At 41.8% G+C, this 9188-nt stretch overlaps 1 non-coding gene across 1 annotated transcript; it reads left to right on the forward strand.

The window, feature by feature from the left end:
- The first annotated feature begins 7883 nt into the window (after nucleotides 1-7883).
- On the forward strand, nucleotides 7884-8047 carry LOC115481251. The gene has a single exon (XR_003943917.1). It is a non-coding gene; the product is annotated as a U1 spliceosomal RNA (small nuclear RNA).
- The last annotated feature ends 1141 nt before the right edge of the window (nucleotides 8048-9188 follow it).

Genomic DNA, 9188 nt, shown 5'->3' on the forward strand with positions numbered 1-9188 from the left:
GTGATCGTGACTGTCACGTTTATCAAATCTCATGGGAGCAAAGAGGCTGAAAGTTAAGTTGAAGGAAGGAGAGGGTGCAAGGCCAAGGTTCACCCAGAACACCTAATACCCTTGCACACGATCTGCTGGGCTAAGCGAGTTGGGAGGGGGACAATTCACTGGTAGTTGCAAATGAAAGCTTGCAATGGCCCAGCCCATCAGCGGCAGGTTCTCAGTAATCAGGAAGCCCAAATGAGCAGGAGGAAACTCCTAGAGAAATAAATACGTAAATACATAAATAAATGAATAATTCAAGCCATTAACATCTGAGGAAAATCAATATAAAATGTTTTGCAGGCAGTCTGTCAGATCCTTTTGTCAGTACTAAACGTAGTGCAGCAAAGTCTTCTTTTGATGCCTGAATGTGTGAACCATTCAGCAAAAGCAAAAAGATATAAGGAAAAATGAGTTTGATTTGATAATGAGAAGGAGTTTGCCCCTGGAGTCCGCTACCGTATTATTAGTCTGCCGGTTTTAGAAGCATCAGATTTGCAGAGAACATTGACCAGTTTGCAATTACTAATGGTGGTGGGTTGTAGTGTCAGTATTGGTCCAATGTGCAGGGTGATGAATGAATTAGATCTGCAGATGTATGCAGTCCTATTATGCACATTACTTACTGCAGTTCTATTGCTTAATCTCCCCTTCCTGCCAAAAGAAAACCAAAACTTGAGAGATGAATGATAGTACTGACTTATCATATGATTATTTTCCACTGAGCTGCATGCCAAGAATTCTGGTGTAAACATTATCTGCATCTGCTGCATGAAATATTCTTGTTAGGGTAGTTTGATAATTATTTTGATACCAGTGAAAGGGATCCTCAGAAATGATGGAAGCAAAATGATAGATACATGTGTAGACGTCTTTCTGTCCCTGGAATCACTCCATTTCTCCACAATGGGGCTTATTTTCGAAACAGAAACACGTCCAAATAGTAGCACAAAGTGGCAGATGGACGGTTTTTGTCCAAAATGTCCAAATCGCTATTTTCGAAACACCTTTTAAAGACGTTTTTCTATGCAGTTCATCTACAGTGCGTCCAATCACAAGAGGGCATGTCAGGGGTGGGATTTGGGTCTTCCCAAAACTTGGATGTTTTTCAGCCATAATTGAACAAAGCATAAATGTCCAGATGTTTCGGGCTAGACCTGTTTCAATCATGACTAAGTCACAAAAAGGTGCCCTAAATGACCAGATGACCACTGAAGGGATTAAAGCATGACCCCCTTACTCCCCCAGTGATCACTGACCCCCTCCAACCTCCCTAAAATGTGAAAGAAACAGTACATACCATCCTTTATAACAGCTTCAGACGTTATGGCCATTCCTATTACAGCAGCAAGCAGGTCCCTGGAGTAACCCAGTGGTCGGTGCAGTGCACTGTCGAGAAGGGGACTCAGGCCCATAATCCACTCTAACTAATACACTTGTGGTGGAAAGTGTGAGCCCTTCAAACCCCACCAAAATCCAACTGTACCCACATATACTGTAGGTGACACCTGCAGACATAAGGGCTATTGTAGTGGTGTACAGTTGGGTACAGTAAGTTTTTGGTGGGTTTTGGAAGGCTTACCATAAAAGGGGTAATGAACAACAATCCCAGAATGCCTATTATAGAATACCATTCAGCGCTCACTGACTCCATCCTGTTTTTATCATTTTGAAGGTGCAGTCTCCAGAATTCTAAAGGGCCCTTTTACTAAGCAGCGGTAGGGCTAATGCGTGGGTAGCGTGTGCCAAATCGACACAACTGCCAAGGTAGCACGTGTGCCCAGCAGTAATTTAGATGTTGGTGCATGCTGTTTCCCAAGGCACAAAATATTTTTCTATTTTCTACCACAGGAGGCGTTACTGGTGGTAATAGGTAGCGGAGACACATTGGAGTTCGTTGCCTGATTACCACATGAGTAGTGCGTGAGCCCTTACTGCTAGGTTAGTGGGTGGTGGTTGTCATGGCTGTAGCCATGCCCTTGAATCCAGACTCATCTTTTTCCAGTGAGCTAGCTCTGTGGCTTCTCTGGACTGCTTCATCCCTGCATTGATGCATCTGCTGTCTAGTTTTCCTGCTATCCAAGCCTCGCTCTGGTGTTCCTGCTATTCAAGCTTGGCTCTGGAGTTCCTGCTATCCAAGCCTTGCTCTGGTGTTCCTGCTATTCAAGCCTCATTCCAAGTTGTGACATCATCAGCAAAGTCCTTTATAAAGCACCTTGGAACTCTCATGCCTTTGCAACAGGTATTTTAATCTTGTCTTTGTGCTCCCTGTTTGGATCCAGGTCCTGTTTGGCTTTATTCCTATGCCTTGTTTCCAGCCTGGCTTTGTTCCTGTGAGTCTTGTCCCTGAATGCTTGTTCTTGTGTTTCTGAGTCTTGTACCTGAAAGCCTTGTTTCTGAACTGTGTTCCTGAAGCTTTACTCCTGTGTAGTCTTATTCCTGCTAAGCTTACTGTGTTTCTGTGAGTCTTGTTCCTGAAAACCTTGTTTCTGTGTGTCTTGTTTCTGAACCTTGTTCCTGAAAGCCTGGCTCTATAGCAAAACCCTGCTCTTGGTGTCTGTTACAGTTTGTTTCTACCTCTGGCTCCTGTTTTTAGTCTAGCTCTAGCCCTGCTCTAGACTCTTGCTACAGTTAAACCCTGTTCCTGCTTTCTGCTATTACAAAGCTCTGTTCCTGCTTTCTGCTAAAGCCAAAACTCTGTTTCTGCTTTCTGCTAAAACCAAGCTCTGTTCTTGTCCCTGCTAAGCCAAGTCTGTTCCTGAATCCTGTTTCTGTTGCCAAGCTAAGTCTGTTCCTGTATCCTGTTCTTGTTGCCAAGGCAAGTGTTCCTGAATCCTGCTCCTGCCTAGCCAAGTCTGTTCCTGTTGCCAAGCTAAGTCTGTTCTTGAATCCTGTTTCTGCCTAGCCAAGTCTGTTCCTGTTGCCAAGCCAAGTCTGTTTCTGAATCCTGATCCTGCCAAGCCAAGTCTGTTCCTGGTTCCTGACCCTGCCAAGCCAAGTCTGTACCTGGTTCTTGTGCCTGCCAAGGCAAGTCTGGCTACTGCCTTGTCTATAGTCTTGCTTATATTTGTTCTTGTTGCCTAGCTCCTGCCCTGCTTTGTCTGCCATGTTTTGTGCCTAGCCTTGCCTTGTATCATTTCATTCAGTCCAGTACTTACATTCTCCTTGTCATGCCTTTTCTGGACCCAGTTTTAATCTAGTTCCATGTCTTGCCTTGTTCTGCCTTGCCTTATATTGCCTGGGTCCCAGTCCCAAGTTTAATCTAGTTCTGAGTCTTGCCTTGTCCTGTCTGGGTTCCAGTTCTAGTCCTTTTGCCTTGCTTTCCTCGCCTCATCTGGATCCGGTCCTTGCCTTGTCTATTGTACTTTGTTACCTCTGCCTTGCTTTGTCTAGTCTCCTGGTTTATTCTAGTCCTGTCTTGTCTAGTCCAGTCTTGCCTTGCCTAGTTCTGTCTTGTTCTGACTTCTGCCTTGGGCCAGCCCAGGTGCCTTGTCTGCCTCAGCTCCAGCTATGGTCCAAGGGCTCACTATCCTTGAATCTGTGATAGTGGTAAGGGCTCAGGCTGTAAATAGCCAAGCGCTACTTTTAATTTTAGCACATGGGCATTTACTGCCCCATTAAAAAAAGCCCTTTTCCCCAGCTGCAGTAAATAATGGCCCAGTGTGCACCAATTTCACACATCCAAACTACTGCAGGCCACTTTTTACTGCAGCTTGGTAGAAGGGCCTCTAAATGAGGTGTCACCAGAATCCAATACAAAACAATGTGCCTTTTATCCATCCTTATACTATGCTGATTATAGGGTGGGCTAGGTTTAAAGCCTAAGGGGTCCTTTTACTAAGCCACAGCAAAAGTGGCCTGCGGTAGTGTGGGTGCATGTTTTTGGTGTGTGCCAGGCCAGATTTTACCGAGTCTGGGAAAAAGGGCTTTTTTTCAATGGGCCGGGAAAAGGGCCTGCGGTAAAATTGAAACCAGTGTACACCTATTTACCGCCTGAGCCCTTAACACCACCCATTGATCTAGCGGTAAGGGCTCACACGCTACATGTGTGGTGACTGGTCGGCTCATGCCAACTGCCAATTAACGCTGGAAATGCAGCGCGTAGTAGAAAATAAAAAATAATTTGTCCCGGCAGTATGGGCATGTGTCAAATCCGAAATTACCACCAGGGACAGTGTTAGCCTGGTGGTAGTCTCATTTTGGCATTTGCTGCATGTGCATAGAGCCTACTGCACCTTTGTAAAATGGCGCCTTAGAGTTATGGCCTCCAAAACTGAACATAAAACAAGGAACTTTCCCTGGCATCACAAGAGTTATTTTATAAAGCTTTTTCTGTGCATAAATCTTGTTTAGGACAAGGAAATGGGCTTTTATAAAATTAACTGCAACCACATACACATGTAAAAAGCACATAAAACAAGTGTGCCTACATTTATGTAATCTACGCATTCATAGTTTGGACAGAGCAAAGGTGGGTTGCGATATGTGCATGTATTTTATAAAATACGTGAGTTTGTGCATAGAGTGCACATACAATACATCTTTTTCAGAGAGGTGTAAATTAATACATGAGCCTATGCATGATATTGGGGCTGGTTCTAGGAGAATATCTTATAAAGGCACAGAAGTGCTTATGCTGCCTTCATAAAATATACAGGGGGCACACGATGAAGCTACTAAGTAGTAAATTTAAAACAAACATCAGAAAATATTTCTTCACTCAATATGTAATTAAACACTAGAATTTGTTGCCAGATAATGTGGTAAAAGCACTTAGATTAGCAGGGTTTAATAAAGGTTTGGATAATTTCCTAAAAGAAAAGTCCATAAGCCATTATTAAGAAGGACTTAAGAAAATCCACTGTTTATTTCTAAGATAAAAAAATACACAAAATATATGAATGCAAATACAATGCCAGTGGAGGCTGGATGATTGTTATATAGTGAGGTAGGGTCTCAGATGTTCAACATGAAAATATTTTTTCACTCAATAGGTGAATATCTCACTCGTGTTTGTCATTTAATCATTGACTCGACCTCCACCATCCTATTTCTATCATTAATTCGTGACTACTAATTGGTACAACACTCTCAATATTGTCAAAAAACCCCACACCACTTATCTTGGGCAGGTTGGTGCACTCTTAGACCCTGACAGGACCCCGTTTCGTATTAACTTTGTCAAGGGGGAGTCACCAATTCTGTCAAACAAAAGGGAAAAATCAATTCAAAACCTCCCCCAAAAAACCCCTACTTAAACATAATACTTTGCATTCATTAAATATAGCTAATGGCTTACCCAGTAACTGCCTCGGAAGTATGTGTATGTGTTCGCTTGTGTTGTCAAATTAAAATGGTGACGGCGTCCTTTTATTACTACCAAACAGCACCAGCTGATTGGATGACGTCAGAATAAGATGCATCGACGTCAGGATAAGCACTCTCATAAAAAACCTTGAAAGGGATGATAGAACTTTGACATACAACGTTGACGCCTGCCTACCATAATCAATTTTACACATACCTTGAACGTTGAAATGAACGCACATTTTAAGAAAGCATTCAGAAAAAATTGCGCAAAATACAAAAATTTTTTTTAAAGGACAAAATTTTTTTTTTATAAGAAACAACCCCATTGAATATATGTATTGAGCCCTCTAGGTTCTATTGTGTCCAGTGTAAAGATCCAAAATGTTTCCCGCTGTAATATCTTTCTATTTAAATCACCCCCTCTCTTTGATTGGGTTACTTGCTCAATTACCATACATTTCAAATCTTCAGTAGTATGCTTCTTGGACATCCAATGTTGTACAAGAGGTGCCCCAAGATTTTGAGCCAGTATATGGGAACGGTGCTCAATTAATCTCTCATGTATAGATCTGGTTGATTTGCCTATATAATATTTGCCGCAAGGGCATATGATGTAATAAATGATCCCCACAGAACGGCACGTGGTTCTACCTTTCAATGTGTATATTTTATCATTACAGAGAAAACTTGTGCCTTGAATTGTTATGGGACAAGTCTTGCAACGAGGTTTCATGCATTTGAAATGGCCAGATGAATCTTGTACTGGACCCCCAGTGTTTGTCACTGTAATTGTAGGCAAAACAGCAGGGCTTAAAATTTCTTTAAGATTTTTGGAACGTGAAAATGCAATTCTGACGTTGTAGTCCGCAAACACAGGATGCGATTTGATGATATTCCAGTGGCGTCTAACTATGGCTGCTGTAGACTCGCCACCTGGAGTATATCTAGTAATAAACGTCATCATGTGCTCATCTTCTTGAGTGCGTTGTGTACTTTGAAGTAATAATTCTCTGTTGTTGTATTTAGCCCTGGTGTATGCACGTTTGATCGTTTTACGTGGATAATTTCTTTGTAACAATTTTGCCCCGAAGATCTCCGACTGTGCTTTATAATCCATTTCTATTGTACAAATGCGCTTGAAATGAAGAAATTGAGAAAAGGGGAGACTTTGTCTAAGTGTCCTAGGATGGCAACTCCCATAATCCAAGAAAGTGTTTTGATCAGTGTTCTTAGTGTATACTTTAGTTATAAACTGTTTGCCAGATAGATGAATTTCTACATCTAAAAAAATGTATCTTTACTTCTGACCAAGTTAAGGTAAACTGAATCCTAGAATGGCATTGGTTGAGCCAACAGTGAAACTTTTGTAGTTCTTCCACGCTACCGTACCATACTATAAAGATGTCATCTATGTAGCACTTCCAGGTCCCCAAAAGATCTTTAAACGGGGAACCTGGGAACCATTTTTCTTCAAATCGAGCCATATATAAATTGGCCAAGGTTGGAGCAAATGTGGCTCCCATGCCACACCCGATTTTTGCACGTACAAATCATCTTGAAAGAAAAAAAAATTGTTGCATAATGCTAATTCCACTAATTTGCACAGAAAACTTGCACAGAATTTCTAGGATAAGCAGCATAAAGTCTGTTTTATTGTTCTGGGATCTTGCCAGGTAATTGTGTCCTGAATTGGCCACTGTTGGAAACAGGACACTGGGCTTGATGGACCTTTGGTCTGTCCCAGTATGGCAACGCTTATGTTCTATGTTCTTATACAGTCACAAAGAACTGGAACTCCAGTAGTTATACTTTAATTTAGTGGATCATCATATAGCAGAGCACCTTTAACTTTTAGGAGATTCCAGTTATATTCATCAGCCTTAAATCAGTATTTAACTGGCTATTTCCCAGATTCTTCCAAAATTATTCAATAATGTATTTAAAGTTTTGAATAATAAAATTTCTGTGCTCATTGCAGCAGGGCTACATTTATACTAACCAGTATGAAATTTGAGATCAACAAACAAGGCCCTTTTGAAAGTTTTATCTTAGAGGAATGTCGCTCAGTCATTTTTACAATAGACGACCTGCAGCTTTGGAACTCTACCTCAGGCTCAGAGGGATTTAGGGCCCCTTTTACCAAGTTGCGGCAAAAGGGGGCCTGTGCTGGCATTGGCATGTGTTTTTGATGTACGCTGAGGCCCCCTTTTACCTCAGCAGATAAAAGGTAGGTCTTACTTTTTTTCGGGAGGGGGGTGCTTAAGTTATTTTTGAAGTGCTTGATATGACGGCACGCTGGGGGTGGGATGTACCACAGGGCTGCAGTGGTAGCCCAGCGGTACTTCCTTTTTAGCGAGTGGTAAGCCCGCATTAGGCTTACTGCCACTTTGTAAAAAGGGCCCTAAGAGTTTAGATCTCTTTAGAAAAAAATTGAAGTTAAACTTTTAGGATGAGTTTATGTGCCAGGCTTCATTTTTTAGTCTGACTCACATAAATGTTTGTTTTTATGAGCTTAATTAAAAATAAAGATGCCTTATATTGTGGCTAGAAGGCAGGGGAGATACCATGATCAGGAAGGTGGTTCTCCCAGGGTGAGGCTCATCCATTGCACTTCGGTTGGGTTGACCCCTGCGATTTCCCCAAATGAGGGAAACTCGACTGCATAATTTCTGGTAGTGGGGGACTACGTTCGCGCTTTCCCCTGAAAAAAAGAAGAAGGTGAGAATTTTTCCTGATGTTTGACACGTCTCCTTGCGTTGGGTACTACTTTTTTTTTTTTAAGTTCCCATGCAATTGTTTGACAACATTTCAGGACAATAATTATGTGTTTTCGGATCCTGGTCATTTAGATCATTTTTTTCTGTGAGAAAGAATTGACTGCTAGGGCTCAGTAGGTAGGGACTGGTAAGACAGGTAAATAATTAACACTTAAATGTACTAGTAATAGGAACTGTTTTCTTTTTTCTTATTTCATTTCCACAGTGCTTCCATGGATGTGGGCTTCATTTATGTGTAATATTCTTGTTTGTTTTTCTTCAATATTTCTTGTATGTTTTCTTGTTTCATACCGGGGTACAAAGTATATCGTAGTGATAGGGTGGACCGGACTGGTGGAGGGGTAGCATTGTATATTAACGAGAGCCTTGACTCGGATAGATTACAAATTCAGCAGGACACAAGACACACCTTTGAATCATTGTGGGTTGAAATTCCATGTATAAAAGGGAAAAAAACGGTGATAGGAGTGTACTACCGTCCGCCTCGCCAGGACGAGTAGGTAGACGCAGAAATGATAAAAGAAATCAGAGATGCGAACAAAATGGGCAATGTGATAAGAATGGGTGACTTCAATTATCCAAATATAGACTGGGTAAATGTAACATCGGGACACGCTACAGAGGTACAATTCCTTGATGAAATCAAGGACAGCTTTATGGAGCAGCTGGTGCAGGAGCCGACGAGAGAAGGAAACATTCTAGACTTGGTCCTTAGTGGAGCGCATGATCTGGTGAGGGACGTTATGGTACTGGGGCCGCTTGATAACAGTGATCATAATATGATCAGTTTTTATATCGACCTTGAAGTAACTGTACACAGAAAGTCAAATACGTTAGCGTTTAACTTTAAAAAAGGAGACTATGATAAAATGAGAAGAACGGTAAAAAAAAAAAACTTAGGGGGGCAACTGAGAGAGTAAAAACTGTACAACAGGCGTGGACGCTGTTCAAAAATACCATCCTGGAGGCCCAGGCCATACATATTCCGCGAATTAGAAAAGAAAGACGGAAGTCCAAAAGACAGCCGGCCTGGTTGAAAAGTGAGGTGAAGGAAGCTATTAGGGCTAA

This window comes from Microcaecilia unicolor, chromosome 11 (genome assembly GCF_901765095.1).
Source record: "Microcaecilia unicolor chromosome 11, aMicUni1.1, whole genome shotgun sequence".
NCBI lineage: Eukaryota > Metazoa > Chordata > Amphibia > Gymnophiona > Siphonopidae > Microcaecilia > Microcaecilia unicolor.